This window comes from Amblyomma mixtum, chromosome 6 (genome assembly GCF_055824585.1).
Source record: "Amblyomma mixtum isolate Tamu chromosome 6, ASM5582458v1, whole genome shotgun sequence".
NCBI lineage: Eukaryota > Metazoa > Arthropoda > Arachnida > Ixodida > Ixodidae > Amblyomma > Amblyomma mixtum.
The window spans coordinates 161,489,654-161,510,093 of record NC_143017.1 but is presented as its reverse complement, the minus strand read 5'-3'; positions in this window follow the sequence as shown (position 1 = coordinate 161,510,093).

The following is a 20,440-nucleotide window of genomic DNA, read 5'->3' as shown; positions in this document are numbered from 1 at the left end:
TGCTTCACTGTCGATACAAATCTTTCTTTCTTGAACGGCCTGCTTTCCCTCTTTTTCTTTGTCGTAAATTCTTCACACCATCTTCGCCTTCACAGCTATTCGTGGCTCGCATGGTGCAGTTGATGGGATGTCACCGGGGGTTATGCTTTTTGGACGCTCGTTTCAGTCACACTTGCAACGTAACCTCGTCAGGGACTCCTACCGGCTCCGAAGCTGTTTTTTTTCGTTGTTGTCACCTCTACCCCCGGGGACTATAGCTGATTCTTCCGCCGTGCATTGTACACGCTAGACCTTCTCCTGTATCGCTATTTATGTACCAGAATGATCCGCTGACGCTCCTTTATGTATAGCACACGGAGGGTTCCTGCCACCGAGGTCAAACGTCTTCTCACTTGCTCTAGCAAGCAAACAGAGTGCTTGCCGTCAATAGTGATGCCGGGGAACAAGCGGCGAACATTTTATTCACGCTTTCAGTAGCGAAGTCTTGGCTTATATTGAGCTGAGTTGCCAGAGTCGCAGAGATGCTTCATGTTTAGCCGCCCGGCGTTCGGCGTAAGCAGCAAAATTTACTCCCAACTACAAACATTCATTTCCTTTTATTCTGTGTTCTTTTTTCTTCACACCATCCGCAGGATGATTCAGTCAGTCGGCATGCGCTCGAGGGATATCCATAAAAGGAGTCAGACCATAATGCACTTTCTTGACAGCTCTGGTCTCGAAGAGCAGCGTTACATATTTACACAAGCTTATGGCCTTTTCTAAATTTCAATGAGCTTATTCGGTTTCAAAACACACGCATTCTTGATGCGTGGCCTCTTCACCGTCCTGACGCATCGAAGTGCCATGAATTTATTGGGGACGTCTCAAGTTCGCTTCAATCTGTGAGACTAAGTATGAGTGGCAAAGTATGATTCCTCGTTCGGGCACTTTCCTTCCTCCGACTTAGGCCGTCCGTGACAGAACCTTATGTGAGTTTGCGGGCGGCCACTATGAGCTCGCTCTTTTGTGTCCAGCGACGCACGGATGTTTTGGAAACAGTAGGCGCCAGCGGTACCTTCTGGTCATTTGATTTCGGGTTTTCCGGCAATGCAGCGGAGGTATCTCCTCAAGTCGTTCTAAAGTATTCTACTCTGTGCCTTTTTGGAAATGTGATTATAATTTACTTATTCAGCTGACGTAACGCAGCATGTTGTGTCGGTAGAGACACTTTCTCAAGAAAGATCAGTCAGTTTTCGTAATTTATGAACCTCCTAGCGGTCTTGGACGAGCCAGGCTCGTCACAAGCCGGCTGTCATTCCTGGCACATGACGAGTCCAGCTTGTCGTGTATTTTCAGCCACTCTGTGTGTGGTTTAGGTAAAAAGCAATTTTTTTAGTTGGCTGACAGATGGCAGCACGCGAACTAAATATGCATTTCTGTACCATTTTCAGAGAAAAATGTGTCCATTGGGGGCTAAAATTTTCCTTCAAATCGCTATCATTGTCTCTCCTCCGCTAAGTCTGCGTCTGAATAAAGAAACAACACGCCCTGGTTTGTAGTCGGGAAAATTATTATTTGGAAACGATGAAGCGCAAGCAGTAAACAGATATTACAGAGAGTGTTACAGGATCCGGTGATGTAATGATGTGGTTTGTTTGTTTTTTTTTATGTGAAAAAGAAGGAGACAAGAGAATTTCAGTGTTTTGAGTCTGCGACAGTTTCTGACGCAATTTACCTGCACAGGCAAACTTCTGTATGCAGCAATCCAATTACTTGCAAAAGTAATTCCGCTGCACCCAATCAGAGTCCTCTCCCTTTTGCCTTCAGACCCAGCGCGGGCTGCCGTTTTCCGCGGCGTTCTGCACTGCAGCACAATTAGCGCTTAATCCCGTACCCGAATCTGGCACGCACATGCCACGCTGTTCACACGCGGCGCGCGGATTTGCGCGCTGCAGCGCGTACGCATGCGGGCAAGCAGGCAGGCAGACCTGAGCGCCGCAGTTCTCGGGCACAAACAATGCTTGTTAGGGAGCCCGCCTGCGGGCACCGCTTAGAGCTCGGCGCGCAACGAAATCCTCGAACGCCACTCCCGCTTGCAAGGGGAGCTTTATGCGATTAAGAGCGAGCTTTGGTGACACTCTTCATTCCCTCGTTTGTGTAGTGTTTGGTTTCGTGCGACAGCGAGAATGTTTCGAGTAAAGAAGGCGATTTGGATACAGGTTTGTGCTACCCGTGGCTTTGTGTCGACAATGCGAAAAAGTTTTCCGCGTGCCTTGCACCAAAAGTTTGTGCCGACGAGTCCTTTTACGTTCGCGTCACGCGCCCTTTGCCATCTGCGTTCGCCAATGATTTTCCGCTCCCAGTGCTGGTCTAGGGAAAAGGCGTCGGCAGCGTGTCAACACAATGCAACACAACACTGCCAAACTTGTCAACGCAACAATATGTAGATGCAAAGCATCCGCGTCACGTGCAGGAGGTTCACGATTCAAATCCCGGTTCCGCTTCTCCTTCCTCATCGGTGAAAACAGACACAGGACGTTGATAGAATTTGGCCACCAGAACTGGAGATCTGCTTTATTCCGCTTAATGGAACCGCAGACTAGTGAGGGTATGCTAGTCCTGATTCAGCCACACTAGAAAGGCTCACTGTCGGAACAGCGAAACAAGGGCCCTGTCGATTCTTGGTGTTTGAATAAAAAGCTAATTAACAGTGAGCATCAATCTTTCTTTTTTTTTATCCTTGGAACAGTTATAACAGATCTTCATCAACTAAGGTTCGCAGAAATGGTCAGCCTCTGAGTAAATGCACTTGGCCTCAACAAAAATAATAACAAAAACGTTGACATCACTGCGGTGACCCGCATTGGAGCAATGCTACAGCAAAACGTCCACATACTATATCGATGCGAAAGCAAAACTTCCACATCCTATATCGACGCCCGTGGCTGTTCTGACGTCCATGTACTATATCGACAACCATAACTATTTTGGTGTCTATATGTATTTTTCCGCGTTTGATTAATTCACTAATTACACCTCATCAACAAAATATTTCCTACGGCAACATTTTATCACCGGCTATATGTCACAATCACATTTTCATACATTTATATTCAGAGAACAACGTAAGAGTGCGGACAAAATTTGCGGACACTTTTTGATGACGCGAGAGAGACATATAACGTTCTTGCATTAAAACAGCTGAAGTTGCACCGTCAAACATATTCGGAATTGCGTGTCTCTTGTTGCGACACGCGGAGGTCAACTCGAAGGAAAGTCAGATCAGTCCGGCAGCGTTCGTCGTTTATCCGAAGAGTAGCATCGATCGAGCACCGCGTCGGCGAGAACGGCACGCCACCGAGTGATAGCGAGGTCACCGACCAGCGACAGGGAAGGAAACAGGGAACGGATGGAAACGAGGGAGTGGCGCTTGCGATCAACACAGAAATGCGGGTCATCTGCTTGGGTCGCTTTAGGTCACGCACTTTGAGAGAACCTGTAACTCACAAGGAAAATAAAATACAAATAAATACCCGCAAACTTTGTGCCTCGTTTTAACGTCGATTAGTCACGTGACGTTCGAAGCGATTGCGCGGTGTCGCGCAGTCACCCGCTCGCAGTTTCTTCGCGCGTTGATTTGATTTGTGGCTGATAACGTGGCGAATACTGCCGTGGAAACCGCCCAGTCACACCAAGACACACAACAAAATGATTTACTCCGCTTCGAGCACCCCACTCTTGGAAGTTGCCGATTATGAGAGGTTACGTAACCCTAGAACACGGTACCTACCCACACTATCAACGCCTCAATGCCAAGGTGGTAAGGAGGAGGTGTAGGTTGCTTCAAAGCATACGCACAGAAGACTGGTACGGCATCAGTAATACAGAATGGCGAGAAGCAGCATGACAAAAAATAAAACGACGATTAGACATGGCGATTATGATATCTTACTGCAGTTATTTAGAAGCGAGGAGGAATGTTCTTGCTATGCTTGAACGTGCATCTATTTTCAAGTGGAACACAATATGAACGTTCACTTGCCACATAGCGATAAACAGGCGCGGACACAGGGGAACAAACAGGACGGGCGCTACCTCCGCCCATGTGGATAGGTGTCTCCCTGTGTCCGTGTCTGTTTAGCGGTGTGTATCAATTCAATTCACCTTTATTTTCAACATTTTTACAATGTTGAAAGGCAAAAAGCTGTAGTAACAGCTTGACGAGGCCTGGAAGCCGGCGGCAGACAGCAGTGACAGCGGTACAAAAAAAAAAATTATACATAAGATATCAATTGCTATTACACACGGTCACACACATTTTATCACGGTCACATTTTATCACAGATTTACAAAAATAAGTGGTGAAGTAAATTAATCAAAAAAAAAAGAGAGATGTTATACAAAAGCCAGGGTTAACAGGCACATAAAACTGCAAAAAAGCGATAATTGCACATACGAGGGGGTACCCAAAAGAAACCGGACTAAATTTTTTGGTCGGCAAAGCTTCTGTGGTACCGCGTTTTGCCACTAGGAACGCATAGAACGAACATTCCAGAGTCAGTAAGCCGAGTGCCGTCGTTTAAGGAGGTCAGACTAGTTTAGGCAGAGTTTTAGAGTAAGGACTTTTGTGTGCATGTCGTTTTTTCAACGGCTGATTTTCGTGAACAGCGTGCGCCGGTGAAATTCTGATTTTTGCTCGGAAAAAGTTGAATGGAAACTCTTGAAATATTAAGAAAGACGTACAAGGACGATGCTACGGGGACAACTCAATTGTTCCTGAATCGAATTCCTGAATCAAAGCAACAATCATGCCAATGGAAAACTTCAAATTCACCTCGCCTCAAGAAAGCTCGTCAGGTGAAACCAAACTTCAAAACATTGCTGATTTGTGTTTTCGACGTGAGAGGAGTCGTCCATTGAGAATTTGTTCCGCAGGGTCAGACAGTTAACCAGGCTTTCTACTTGGATGTTTTGAAAAGATTGGGCAACAGTGTGCGGTGGAAGCGCCCAGATTTGTGGCGGTCGGGTGACTGGTTTTTCCACCATGGCAATGCCCCTGCTCACACAGCCCTGTCTCTACGACAATTTTGGACCAAAAATGGCATGACCTCTATTCCTCAACCCTCATACTCTCCCGACCTTGCCCCGTACTACTCTCTTTGTTTCCTAGAATGAAAAAATAGGTGAATGGAAAGCGTTTCGCTGATGTTGCTGAGGTGAAGAAAAAAACGACGAAGGCACTGTCAAGCATCACAAAAGATGAATTTAAACAATGTTTTGAAAAATGGAATGAAAGATTCGACAAGCGCATCATTGCAAGTGGGGAATACTTTGAAGGAGATTGAAGGTCTGTGCTTGAAATGTGAACAAATAAGTTCAAACAAAAATAAGTCCGGTTTCTTTTGGGTACCCCCTCGTATGAGAGGTTAAACTACCATGTTTATGTTTTTATTCAACATGTAACCATTTTACGCCAGAAACAGCAAACACGGGTCACTCCAGAAACATTGGACGCAAAATCTTACGCGTTATTCGAGCGTTATTAAAACTAGATAGACTGATCTGATTTAGTAACACTGGCACTGTATAGCTTAATGACTGGAGAAGGTAATTAGTTCGGTGGTGTGGAATTAACCATTTTTCAGGGGCACGTGTTTTCGAAATATTACAGCGCAACGTTGCACTTGAGAGTGAGAGAAGGAATTCTTTATACATATCGTTAGCAAAATAAAAGTGGTAGAGGAGGCGGTAACTATAAAGAGACTCAATATTAATGACATGATGCTGAACCGTCAAGTGAACCGTCACCATCTCGCCCAAGCTTCCATTATGACAATATGAATGACTATATACCGACCGAATCAAGCTACTAATACTGTGCAGTGGTCAGATATTGAGGTGTTCCTAAAACTGAAAGCAGGTGCCCTAGAACGTCTTGGCCACGCAGTCACCCACAATGAAGTTTGCTGGCCAATGTCCCGTTGTGCTACCGCGGCTTTAATGTTGACTCAGCCGTTAAAGACGATAATTTCGTATGTTCCAAGCAGTGGAGTGGTTCCTTTAGGCAGCTAATGGCGTATTTAGAGCACTCCGATTTCTTTGAAAATTCGGCAGAAATTTTTCAGGCGGCATACCATTGATTGGCACTGAGATCCAGCACAGGTAATGTTCGCGTAGTTGAGAAACAAACATTCTTGAGCGTTTTTCGCCATCGCTGCTTTCTCCCGACGCCAGCCGGCGCCCACGAAACGTCCGCTACTTAACGACTCGGCGCCCTCGCTGGCGCTGATCATTCATGATTCAGGGCTGGCCATGTTCGCCGCAACCTCCTCACCCCGCTCCCCCACGCCCCCTGCGTGTCTGCAGAGCGTACCGCGCGCTCCCGTGACAGCATCCTGGGAGTTGTGTACGTCTCAAACTTATATTGCGTCCGGCATTTCGCGTCCGAGACCGTGTTTCTTTATTAACGGCTCCGCTGCAGCGCTGCGTGCCCATAGCAAGAGTGACCGCTTCGAGCGCTCCCTTTGGGGCCTTCTTTTCTTCATGAAACTTTTCCTTCAGGGGGTTGTAGTCCTGTGTATTTTGTCAGCTGTGTTTCTTATAGAGTGTTCTGCAGAAGTGCGTTCAACAACTTTTCTGGCTAAAGCAGGAAATAAAGTATTGTGGAAAAATTATACCCTACCGAAAATAAAAGAGAGCGTATTCTCGATAAAAATCGACATCAGGGATAGGGCAGAACATCCGACCACGCCTGCATACCTGAGAATGACACAATGCTGGTGCATTCTGTTCAAGGCCCGCTGCTTCAACAGTGTCCGCAATATTGTCGATTCAAGTCAATGATGCTGCCTCTCCTTTATCACTTCTCTTTCTTTCGCATAACGGTGCTGTTTAACTTATATATGTAAAAAAGGTGCAAGCTCTTGTAATGGCCTACGTGAACAAGGCGGCTGCATGATTTTTTTGTTGCCTCTTTCTCCCCATCATAAGCTCGCGTTGCTTACCGAGCTCTTAATTATAATTGGCTGGACAGGAAAACAGGGCAACATAATACGGGCACTGCAGCCGTGTTGACTTACTTCTCCGCATTTCTTCTTTCTGCGGTTGAGGTTACGTAAAGCGCGCTCTAGAACCAGAACTCTCGTTTGTTCACAAAAGTGGGGGAAAAAACATTTTATTGATCAAATCACTTAGGCGATTTAGGGAGACTTAGGCAGTCACCCGCTGCGCTGGTTACTGCGAATACTATCGTATGCTGGCAAACAGCAGTATTATGAGACCTTCATAAGTTTCAAGACAGACGCTGTAAAATAATTCACACGCCCGACTTCTCTTCCAGCCCGGCAACAAATCGTTGTCATGTCATAAAGGCGCAGAGTGATACTCATCTTTTCTTTTGTACAGCGCCACTGGACGAAGACATCGATAAGCAGTAGCGGTTCATACATAAGGCTCAGGTTGCGGCACATTTCTTCGGTTCATCCTCAGACAGTGAGAGCGTTTTCACTGCCTGTTCGGCTCCCCGGCGTTAAGGGCCACACCTCCACAGGGGTCGAAGCTTCGTGTGTGGCACAGTGGCTCTCTGAAAGGCCTCGCATCGGCAAGCATGTCACGTTGGCCGTGTCCGCCGTCTCCTGCTGTCCCTTGCGCTTCCAGCGCCGGATCCACGCGGCTTTTACTGAGCCACGTTCCTCTAACTGCGGGCCTCGCTACTCAGATATCGTTTTGCTTCCGGCTACTTGACATTTTGTTTGCTTCATCGCCGCCCCGCAGCGGCAGTCTCAAGGGAAAGCTGTCGCCGTTTGTTGAAGACAAGAAGCGTCCCCGATGCTTTCTCGCGTACACCTTTTTTCGGGCCTCCTGAAGACGGCCGATTGTGTTAGTCCTGTCTCTGCATCCAGGACCAACGGTTACTTTCCCCTGTCTTGTTGTTGTTGCCTTGGTGACATGGGACATACCCACGACGGGGGATAGGCCAGGGTTCAGTTTGGCTTATTGGTGCCGCGCTTGGTTTTCTTCCTTGCGATGCGTTTAGATATGCGTTCATTAGAGGTCTTCGATGCCAGTCAACATTTCTGATTGGTTTCTGGAGTGAAGGAATGTGCACAACTTGTGTTCACTCGCGCTGAAAAGACTGCGCGATGGCACGAAAGTGTTTTGCACTTTTTGAGACGATTAAGGAGGATAAGAGTCATCAGGAGGCTATACAACGCAGCAGACACAAGACAGAAGGAGGTGACGACACAGGGTGGTCCCTCTGTGCTGTGTCTGCTGCGGTGTATAGCCTCCTGATATCTCACCAACTGGCCTACACATCTACCCTCCTAAGGGTAAGAGTGTCGTGAAGAAACGTTTCTTTCTTGATGCCCCAGATAAGTACGAACAAGATGGCCTTTGCAAACTGAACGCGTTCTTTTTAGTTTTTGATAAGCCCCGGTAGACGCAAGCATATGCGCAACGGCACATAGACTCATGTTTGTCTGGTTTAGCCGTTTGTTGCTTTTATTGCAAGTGGCTTTACTTAGAGCAAAACTGCATTGTTGAAAAATGCCTTTCTAATAGTTATTTTGCAGGCGCTATTTTTCTTTTCACTTCCATACGGATATGATCCGCACGTTTACGTTAATAGATAAATAAAATAAAATAGATAAATATTATATTTCATAACACCATTAAAATCGGGAGAATGGCAATGGCTGAGTTGCTGTTGATATTTTTATAGAGAAAAACGAGGTTCTGCCTGTTTACAGTTGTTATGAGAGTGTTAACTTCAAGGATATTAAAGTCGAATAGAAATCTCGAAGATGCACCATGGTGTGGCGGTTCGTATTAGGAGCTGCCAAATACCTAACGATTCCTACAATCCTGTTTTATCTCTGTCTTTACATCTCTGTGTCCATTCTAGAAAAACAAACCAGAATAAAAACGTGTTCGAACGCTTATGTGAAGTATCGGTTGTGAAACGCCACCGCACATATTAATCTTTCAGCATGTTTTTGAAACCAGATGTGTGATGGTGTATATGGCAACGCATTGTATAGGCAAGTTTTTGGCGAGAACAGCAAATGCATGCTGTCCTTATACCATTACCGTTTAAGGAGTAAAAAAGTTTTGTTGATTCTGAGCAAATCACTTAAAAACTTGAGAGGCAAAAGCGCTGCTTCGTACCACTCGCCTCGACTATGTTTTGTGCAAGGGCTCGTGCGGCAACATGGGTTCAGTAGAAACACCTATTCCGCCTTCCCTCTGCCACTGAAAAAAAAAAAAAAAAGGACGCAACACTTCAGTCATCTGTCATGAACCACAAGTGTTTATACGGTAGCCGGTAGTCTTGAAGGCGTTCCAGAATTGTGATGAGAAAACGCAGGCTGTTGAAACAACGGAATGGCGAAACACTTCAAGTTTCTGAGACATTCTAATACTGCGTCCATTTATACGGTTAATGCTCTAGTAAAACAGCTGGTGATCTGCCCTTGCCAGCTGCTGAGGCGGCATCGTGGATGCTTTGTTGTACGTACGGAATCAGTACTTGAACGGCGCTTCGCATAGTGATGCTTTTTTTTCTCTCTCTCTCTCTAAGCATCGCTAACGCGTTTTAAGTTTTTCGTGGTAATTACGTTATGGGTCCGGCTTGACTCAACAGAGCAACTGTCATTTGTGGGCGTCTTCCTTCAAGAGGCTACATTACAGTAGTTCAACGACTATTAATTCTAATGAGCAACAAGGAAAGAAAGAAATCAGCGATGAATAATGTGCTAGGTGTAGCTGTAGTGGCTGTGCTTCATCATTTCAAATGTTTTCAATCTTTCTCTTTCATTTCGTAGCGTTTTTTCTTCTTCCTTCGCTTCGCATTTCTCAGCACATTTCACTTTACGGTATCCCATCTTTTAAAATCGCTTTTTAGAAAAAGAATTTACAAGAAACCGAAAAGGCCTTTTGATGTGGGATACTCCGCTGCTGGCTTCAACGGGGTTGAGCGCCAGCTTTCAAAAGCGGCGCTCTTCTTTGGGTGGGGAGGGCGCGTCTTCGTATTTCTGGCTAGATTGCGCTCCGTTATGGAAGTCGTTTTTGACCTCCGGTCTTACAGAAAGCTTCTCGCACGCGCAGCTCCAGGTGGCGCTCGGGAAATGGCCCTTTCGTTTAACAAGCCGGCCGCGTGGATGCCTACCGGCGGGCAAAGGTCGTCGACGTTTTGCCCTTACATCTCTATAAGCTGCAAGATCTCGTTGCGCTTGCATCCGTTATGTTTATCCTTTTTTTTAACTGCATCATAAGGGAATGAAGACTTTGATATAATGCCTAGAACTTACGACTAGAGTAAACAACACATTATGTGCAGAGGGCGTGCTGTGTTCTGCCGTTTACGCTGATGAGGGAAGGCGGTGGTTCTTGGCTCCTTACGGCAGCAGTTTTACTGGCCGTTGGCGCGGGCGAAAGAGTAAACGTTACGCGCTGATATTGCTAGCGTCTGGTGTTTGCATTTATGACGCGAGCTCGCTGACTCATGGCCGCTTTCTTCTAGATTTCTGGATGCTGTAAGGACGCCATTTTCACATCTCGGTACTCGAAGGACGTTGCACTTTGCGCGCCAGCTTTGCAACCAGCATTTGCTGCGCGAAGCAATAGCTGTTAGTCGCCCTTGACAGCAGCTATGTATTTCCGTGCCGCGCGTAATGTTTATAGCGTAGTATGCGAGTGTAGCGAGTATCGGATTCTCAGCATTTATTGCTAACGAGTACACTTTCGGATGGTCGCATAATCTGTGCATTCATTGTGTTTCCATACGTACATATTTCACTTTTAGGCAGGGTCATGTCCGACATTTTTGTACAAAAATTTTGAATATAGGAAACCTGCAATGTTCTGTTATGAAAATATTGAAGGTAATGGTCCAATCTGCCGATGCGCAGCAAAATCTTTTTTTGCAAATTTTTCTATCGCTCCCATGCAGCAGTTAAGACTTCCTTAAATAACCAATGGGGGACGCTTTTGACGATCGCAAAAAACGCTAGTACCAAAAAATGCAAGCCTGTCGACAGGATATCTGCGGATATATTGACAGTTATAGTGAACTTTTACAGTGTGTGAAAAAATTGCGATCATGAACTCTATTTCGTTCAAAAATGCTTCTGTCCAGAATTGTTATGTATGTGTTTTTGCATAGTTAAGCTCTCTGTTGCCGATAATTACCGTCTGTCTACAGAACTTTCAAGTTAAACCTCGTTTCCCTTTGTTCTTCGCAGGTGAGATTCACACACCTGGCCGCAGCTATGACCTTGGAGGCAGCCATTTGCCCGTGGAAAAAGGTTGCGAGCAGTGATGTCCAGCCACGTATAGTTCTGAGAGGAATGATGCCATGTCTGCGCTAGTCCTGTCACCAAGACTTCTCTTATTATGACTCTCACAGTATGGGCATGAACGAGGTTGTTCCGCCCCATTGACTGTAGGATGCCTTCTTTTTCGTGAGCCTGAAGGGAACGGTTCAGGTTTCCTGCTCATATTATTGCAAGCACTAAAATATTCGATACATGTTTCCAACCTTGGATTTCATGATTGAGCTGTAAAATGAAACTTTCGCCGAACAATGGCTACGTTTTTGCTGCACTGCGTCTTTCGGTTGCGAAGTGTTGGATTTACCGAAGATTTTCGTATAAACGTTACGTAACGGTGACCCAGGCGGGTTAATTAAATTTGGCACTTGTGACGTAACGTTACGCCACAAGTAGAAACCTTATTAGCAGTCACCCGCCTTGGTCACCGTGACGATCATGCAGTCACACCCCAGAAGAGATGCGCAGCGCAACAGTGCGTTATGAAGGATGTTTTATAAGCAATTCGTTTCAATTCATGTATACCAATTCAAAATTAAAATCTCAATTCAGTAAGGTCAAGCACGTTTCAGGGTCTTTGCTGTATTAGTTTGGAGGGGTCGCGGAAAACTGCAGCATGAATACTGAAATTCGTCTGTAAGGAGGTAATGTTCTAAGCGCTGAAAGAGCCAGCTGCCAACTGTGGGAAAAACCGATGCAAAATGCTAAACATCCGACATTCACTTACCTGTTTTGCAGACAGAAAAGGACGAAGTAAAGTGACATTGCCTGGAACTTCGCCATCCGATCCCCATTTAAACGTGCCTACCTACAGCTCCGCTTGATAAAGCTGCATATTGTCGGTTCGGAAACTTTCACCAGATGCGACTTCACTGCAGAAACCTTCGTTGTCTCCGTTATGCAGTATTAGTATTGATCATGGGCGCTGGCCGAACGTAACTTGTTTTAACTGGTTGAAGGTAACTTCGACTTGTTTACCCTGCATTGTGAGCGCTGCTAAGGTCGTTTACATATATCAGTGGTACAAAAATCAAAAGCTCAAGCATTGCACTCCTCCTCTCCTCATTGCTTGTAAGAAAACTCCTTTGAGATGTTCTTCGGCCGCTCAAGAGGCGGAGATGTAAAGAAAATTGATGGCGCACACGAGTGACTGTGAGAAACGCCTGAACACTTCCAGGTCACCGAGCTAACTTTCTAGCAGAGTGCATGCCACGAAAGGAGGAAGGAACTACGTTGTACGCGAATCGCATTGCAATTACATGCCCAGCGCTCCGCACATGCTCCTCATGCGAGGTGCTCCAGCGAGGGCGTTCGCTCCGCAGAGCAGAAAGCTCGTTAATCTCTATTCTGCGGCGTGAATAGGTGGCTGGGCTCTGGCTGCGACCCCCTGTGCTTCCTTGGCAGGATGAATGAGGAGCTCCTCAGGAACGCGAGCTGCTCTCGGCGAGAGATGCGAGCTCTTGGCTCACCATGGGTTGATCTTGCTTTATCGCTCCAGCAAAGGAAAGGTGCTTGAGTTGTCGGTTGGTTTTACGCGCTTTCTAGTCATGCGTCCTCACTCCCGATATGCGTTCGCTAGCATTGAAGAAAGGATAGATGCAATTCATTGGGAACATGCGAATGCAAGCTGTATCATTCTTTCAAATAGCAAAAAGGCAACAATGGTGCATTATGCACATAGGCAGACTGTTAGGGGTGGAACAGGTATAGCCTGCTGCGTTGATGAGACAGCGAAGCGACGAAAATATAATCATACATTGGTTCAGAAAAGAAACGCACAACTTTCTCTTAAGCCTGCGTTGGTAATAACGCCTATTCCTTGCTGTGGCAGCCATAATGTAAGCGCTTTGTTCACGTAATGTTCTGAATTCGGTCTCTTCACATGAGATGCTAGTGTAAGCGCGACAGTGCCTTGTTAAAGAAGGGAATAGGTTACAATGCTCAATGGCAGGTCTGTAATGCTAACGGCTGGAGAGCGTGTGTCTCCAGGATACCACAGTCTGACACTTCTCATTCAACCTTCCGACTTATAAATCGTAAGAAAGCATGCTCTGGCGGTTCACGCCGGCAAAGACAGCGACTGGAACAGCTGCCTCACCGAACACAATATTGCGAACGCAATGAAGGCAATAATAGGTTCTCCGGTTATGGGCTTTGGGCAAGGCTCTATCTGCAAAGCATTCTTGTTAGCTAGTTGAGCACTCTTAGATGGACACGAAACACAACGAAACTTAGAATTTCTATTCCTTCTGTGACATCTCAGGGCAATCTGTCTAGCGCCTACCTGTTTAGCACTCCAGATGCAGGTCCTCCGGCAAGTCGGTATTGGCAGGACGTTATTAACTGTCACTTCCAGCTGCCTCCTGCGCTGTCGCACGCGGACCCTTGACGTCCACTGCGTTCTTTACGGAGACACGAAAGCTGCAGCCTCCGTGGGGCGGCGGTGTCGTGTCAGCTTTTGTGGGTTTAAATCACTACGCCTTTGAGGGCGGGTTGAAAAGAAAAACGAACATCGCAGCATTCTTCGAGCCACTTCACTCGCCTTTGCTTGACGTTCCATTTCGGCTCGAATGTATTATTTATTGCCGTCTCAGCACAAACATGCTTCTCACTGTTGTTACTTTATTACACCCCTCCTTCGCGGGCTTCGTCTTTTGCAGGCCCTGTTTTTTTTTTTTTTCTTCTTTTATCCTTGAGAACTGTGAACGGAGGTTTTTATTCGTTCGGACTTGGCTTCATTTACACTGTCGCATTCCGAACGTCTAGAGCAATAGTGCCAGGATAACCTAATCGTAATCGGAGTGACACTCTTCAATACACTGATGCAGGCATCTAACCGTTACTTAGGCTGACGGCTGGAGTCTGAACGGCTGTCTTCAAAAACATTAGACTGCTTAATGCAATAAAACAAGGAGATTATGCTATCCAGGGTGGCTTGCGTTACAAAAAAAAAATCTGGCTTATCTTTGGCGTATGCTGTGACTGTGTTAGACTGGCTCGCGACGGACTTAGATTGGCGAGGATTTAGTGTACGCGCATCCAATAAGTGGCTGTCCAGTTTCTGGTAATGGAAGCTGCAGCAGTGAACATCACCAATTGGTTCAGAAAAACAGAAAAGGCGAGCCGTCGCCGAGCAACTTTCGAAAACTGGTACTCTGCGACTATCTCTTTCATTGAGAGCCAGCGCTTTATTTTTTGTTATGTTTTTGTTAGAATAAGGCTGCAGTTTATTTTTAATCTCCACTGCTCTTTTAAATCTCATTTCGTTTGTTGAAGCCTTTCGGGCTTTTTACTCATTGCAAAGACAGGGAAAAAGTGATACTAGTTCATTAAAAAAGGGAAAACCGTGAACAAACAACAAAAGAACGACAAAACTCAAAAAAGCAGATATAAATTTATAAACAGAAGACACAGTAGCACAGAAAAACTTCTGTGCCAAAAAATAGTATGTGAACACGCAAGATGAATCGTTAGTTTGTTGGTAAAAATTCCTCGAACTGTACACGATGCAATGTTTTACAGTTGAGCAATGTGGCGCTTATATGCATTGCGCTTATACGGTTGGTTAGTATTGGAAACTTTTGTGCACTGTGTAGCGATATATGTAGATGCGAAATTTCTGGGCGGACTTAGCCTATTTGTCAAAATTCTCTCGTTTTTTTTTTTTTTTTTGGCCATATGGGTGCTTAGACAGATGTGCCGTTTACTTGAACTTACGGAGGAGTACAATGAGGCAGGGAAGAGTCCCACTTCCGATCGTAGATATTTATTTTCGATAACAAAAGATCGTGGGCGTTGTAGAGATCTGATCTCGACCAGAGGTCTAATTAGAAGACCTCGTCCATCCTCGAAGGCCAGCACACATCAACCGAAGAATAGGGTGCGTGTTCTGTTGCGTGTCGTTATTCATTTTACACAGCCATTTACGAGGGTCATCCCAAAATTAAGGTCTCCAGTTCTTTTATAAATTGAAATAAATGTTTATTTTAAGCAATTTACAAATCGCTTAAAAGGCAGACCATTCTTCTACTTTTCCATGTAATCGCCGTTGCGGTCTATGCATTTTTGAAGACGCTGAGACAGTTTTTGTGTGCCCGTGTCATACCAGCTCGCCGCCATGCCATTGAGGAATCGTTTGACGTGCGACCGGCAGTCTGTGTTCGCTTGAATTTTCGCGGCTTGGGCGAAGAGGAGTGCCGCTACTCGCGTGATTCTTTTTTGGTCTCAGTGGTCTCAGGTGTGAAGTGGAATGCCGAGGTTCCGTCATCCGTAGCAATTGAATCCAAAAAAGTCCCCTTTTCATCTCCATAAGCCCGAAGAAATTAGCGGGAGGAGTCAACGCGTTGCCGTTGATGGTCGTCTGTGAGCATTCGCGGAACCCATCTTGCGCACGCCTTCCGATATTTCAACTTTGCTGTCAAAATCCTATAAATAGTGCTTCTAGAAACGCCAGGAACCAAAATTCAGAGTTCGTCGAGTGGGATCCTTCGATCTTGCCGCACCATTTCTTCGATCTCCGCGACTGTCTCTTCAGAAATTGACGGTCTCCCGCTTCTTTCTTCCTCGTGAATTTCAGTACGACCAACTGCGAACCCCCTACACCACTTGCGGACGTTTTTAACATCCATTCACGACTCTCCATACACTTCCGTCAGCTGGCGATGATTTTCGATAGGTGGAACGCCTTTTGCGTTCCAAATCGAATAACTGCGCGAACTTCGCACCTGGCGGTAGCGACCAACGGTAGGTCCATTTCAAATGACTGTCGTGCCAAGACTGACAGTCCCTTTCGTGCTGAGTCATGGCTTGTTTGGAAGACGGGGAACAATGAACACAGCAGTATGGCTAGCAGCCACGCAAATAGTTTCCCTTCGGCCGCAGCACTTTGGAGACCTTACTTTTATGATTACCCTCGTATTTATTCCACATTTTTATTTTTGGGAGGGGAGTGGGGGGGTGGGGTCTGCCCATGACAGCCATTTTGCGGTCTCTTACTCCTCTCTCTTACAAGTGAGATGGTTATTTCGCTCTCTCCAGCTTGCCACCTCTCCATCGTGGCAGGGGACTCTTCCGGTTCCACAACCTTCCATACGGCGACACCGGCAGGTGCTCACAGTGGGGCTTCTAAGGCAAACTCATTAATAGTCATTCGTTCTTAACGAGCGGGTAAGCAAGACAAATGTCGTATGACTGGTTTAGGCAGAGAGCTATTTTTGATGGGTGTTTTGAGTGCAGAGAGTTTTATATGAGGATGGCAGAAAAATGAATGTAGGAGGCAAAGACGGGATGTGACGCGAGGTGATTGAAGGCTTTCGAGAAGGATGGTTCGTTTAAGGGCAGTGATGCTCATTTCACGTGAGAATTTGTGTCAAGATAAATCGCGCAGCTCGGTTTTGGGCGACTTCTTTCTCATTGACGGGATATGCTCGGGAAGGGTGCTTGCTGTACGAAGCGTATTCGAGTTTGGGCTACGTAATTAAGTTTCATAAACGAGTTGGCTGGCTTCACGTGGTGGTGATTTTAGATTTCGTCGAAAATAGCCAAGAGTGCGTGAGGTCTGCAAGCGCACCAAATCATTATGAGTAATCCACGATAAAGGTGATGACATGTGGACGCCAAGATATTTGTGATATGAGGTTCAGGTAATAGGAGTTGAAATGACGTAGTATGTGCTATTAATAGACGCATATTTGCGATTAAAAGAAATAAATTACCATCTCCCAAGGTTAGATGGCGCGTTGCATTTTTCGTGACAAAATACGATTGTGTCAGCATCATTTTGTAGCCTAGTTGTACCGTCAGGATGATGCACAGCATCATAAACGACGCACTCATCCCTGACAAGTCGAAGTTTTATTTTTGAATAAAACTCCTTTGGGAGTAGCGTTGAAGAAAACTTATATATTGAAATCGGCATTTGACATTTGTAGACCTTTGCCAATGGCTTTTAATTGCTTTCTTTATTTAGCAAGTCACCCAGGTCAACTTTATTCGCTGAGCTTTAATTTTTCGTTACGCGACAGACTAATGTTAGGGTCCTGGATTTGCAGCTAACTCACTAGAAAGAGCTATTTCAAATGAAGCAAATGACAATTGCATGAAATCGTCTTATAAGCGTAAGAGTCCCAGTGAGAACACCGGTCAGAGTTCATTCGTGTATCTGTGGGAGGTATTCCTATAACGCATTGGCATGAGCTGTGTCCGTGGCGCGCGTTATTCGTTCACGCTCAGATGATTACTGACTTTAGTTGCGTGAATTAAAATACGCAGCATTGGGTTAGACTACACACTTGACTGTTGTCCCTTGTGCAGTTGTTCCGAGACCAACGTTCAGATCTTATTAAATGGCTTTACATGCAGACAAAACCCCCTCTTCCTTCAGCAGTGCCGCGGATAGGATCAGTGTAATTTATTATTGCGTGGTATATGATTGAAAGTCGCCTTAGTAAGCTGCTGTTTACCGGCGCATCTAGCGATTTTCACCAAAGAAGATGCCATGAAGAGGGAAAGGCCCAATCGAACGCTTTCAGTTTTCCATTTCATTGATTCAAGGTGCAATTCCTAACGCTGCATTTGTTTACGCTGAGGCAGCTAGGGCGGTAATGAAAGAACGGGGGGAATTCAAACGAGGCGGATCAGATTAAACAGGCTGCCTTTGTTTGTGCAAGCAGTTTGCCTTTAAGCCGGAATGGCAAAGGGAGCGGTGACACAAACAGCGTAGTAAACACTGGGTAATTAAAGCGCCAATTAAACTTCTCCTAGCGCGACTAAGGCAAGTGTAATTGCTGGGGTCAGGGGCAGGTTAAACCTGAGTCAAGCATTGCTCGTAACAGTACATTAGAACTAATAGAAAGGCAGAGATTCGATTCACTTTGCTGTTGTTTTCTTCATAGCGTTTTTACCGGGCTGTTTACATATGCTCTGGGAGCGTAAGAAGTACTTTGCGAAATACGAAACGAGTCAAATTATATTTCTCAGCTACCGCGAGTCACGTATGGGCGTTTCAGAGGCGCCACGACCATAACATGCTGTGTCATTGGTCTAAAGCTTGTTGTGGATGTATGCCTGCAATATTGTCCCACGATATCCACACACATACATGGTTCCACTTAAGAATCGTGTCTTCGTAGTTTCTTTTTACACTCATTTTGAGATACATTTGTTATGCGTTGGTAAGTCTCTTATCGGACCTAACGCCATGCAATTTCCCCGCGCTATTTGTCAGGCAGACCCGCACATTCGCGCTCTTTCGCTAGATGCAGCGACAGCTAACAACGCCCGCACACCCTGTATGCTGTCCTCCCGCGCCATTTGTCCTCGCCGGATCCCCGCGCTATTTGAAAGAATGCGCGCGCAGCCGCACATGCATTGGAACAAGGAATTTTTGCGCGCGCGGAACACGAACCAGCTTTCGTAGTCAACGGCGCGCGACCCATCACCGCGGTCGTTGTCCGCGGCGCGGACGCGAGGCGAAGAGGCCGTAATTAAGGCCCGACCTGTCCCCCTGCCTTACCCCTTCGAACCCCGAACGAGTATGGAGCTGCCCCTCTTCCTTTATTTTCCCCTCTATCTCTCTTTCTATCCCCATGACGGCGGCCGGGAATGGTAGGGAGGAGCGACGGAGTGCTTGCATAAGCCCGTTCTACCGCGTCCCCAATTACGGCTAATTGTTGCGCGCCGCTGTCCTTCTGTGTCGCTGCCCGCGCAGTTTCTTTTTATTTTGTTTCACATACGTGTTTTTGTTTTCATCACTTGCATGAAGCAAAGGAATCGGAGGAAGAGGGAGGCAGAAAATGTGGAAGGAAGAGAAGAAATCGTGCTTTACGGCGTCCTGTTCCGTATTAGCCCATGAGCGAATAAATGTGCACGCACGTTGTGCACGCAAATGTGCACGCAATGCACGTTGCGATAGTATTATTGCTGAAATTACTGCTCATTACCTGAAACCATCACTCTACCCCCGTACCGATGCCTCGTAGTCATGATCGTCGGAGCAGAAACACCACTGACTGCTGTTCTTAAGCGCCTTGGTGTCGCTTTTCTACCCACAGGAATGGATCGGCTCTGCTGTTGCCGTAGTCGTTTGTAACCATTAGAGTGAAAATTATTATGTATGTGGCGGAGACCCGCTGTTCATGCATGGGGCCACCTGATTCGATCGAGGCTTGCAATGACGTTTGGAGAGAAAACGAGCGGCGAGAAATTAGACTTCAATCATTTCAGCAAGATTCAAGGCGTTCGTCTTCCAGAATGTCTCGCTTTCTGGTTTAGACGATAAGATTAACGACCTTGCCCAAAATCCTTCCCTATATCCTTCTGTAACCTATATAGCAACGCCAGACATAAGCCCATATCATTGCCGGTCAGAGCGACATATGTCCTTCCTCTCGCCTACCGCGACACCTACCGCCAAGAAAACTAACTGCGAAAACGCGCTTATGGAGCTTCCCAGGCGAAGCACACAGAAAGAAATCCGTATCCTCGCAGTATTCCACGCGCGACGTGCCCGTTATGTTTTCCGCCGGTGTCTCCGTGTCCGTTTTCGGCCGCAGGAGATAAATCATCTTAGCGCGGCCACACCGCCGGTCGTTAGCTGCCGCCGCTTGTACCACTCACGCCTGGCGACTAGGCTATGGCTAGAAAAACAGGCGAAAAGTCGGCGGGCGGATGCGGAAATCTCGTGTTTCTGTCGGCGCTGCCGGACGTAAACCGGCGCGTGAGCTTCGAGAGGTAAGGCGTGGGCGACGCGAAAGCCCCTTATCTTACGCCCCAGTGAAGTTCCAGTGGTCTCCTGCGCAAGGAGCGGAGGGAGCGGTGCCAACGGAGGAAGAGCCAGGTCATCGATCGCTGTTTTGCGTGGTTCGGAAGCACGCCACAGGCGGTGGTCTCTTCCGTGTTCGCACTCAAAGCGATAACGCCTTGCTTTCCGGGCAAAAGCTTGCTACTTCTAGGTGTGTGACAAAGACTTGCGGTGGTTTGGGCTTTCAACCCTTCATTTTTGAAACTTCGCATCTGTACCTGTTTTTTCAATACCTGTCCACCTGAGGCGAGAACTTTACGGTTTAAGGTGTGCGCAGCGCCGTGACATATATATTACGTGCGGAAAAAAATCGCCGTTACGTTCCCGTTCC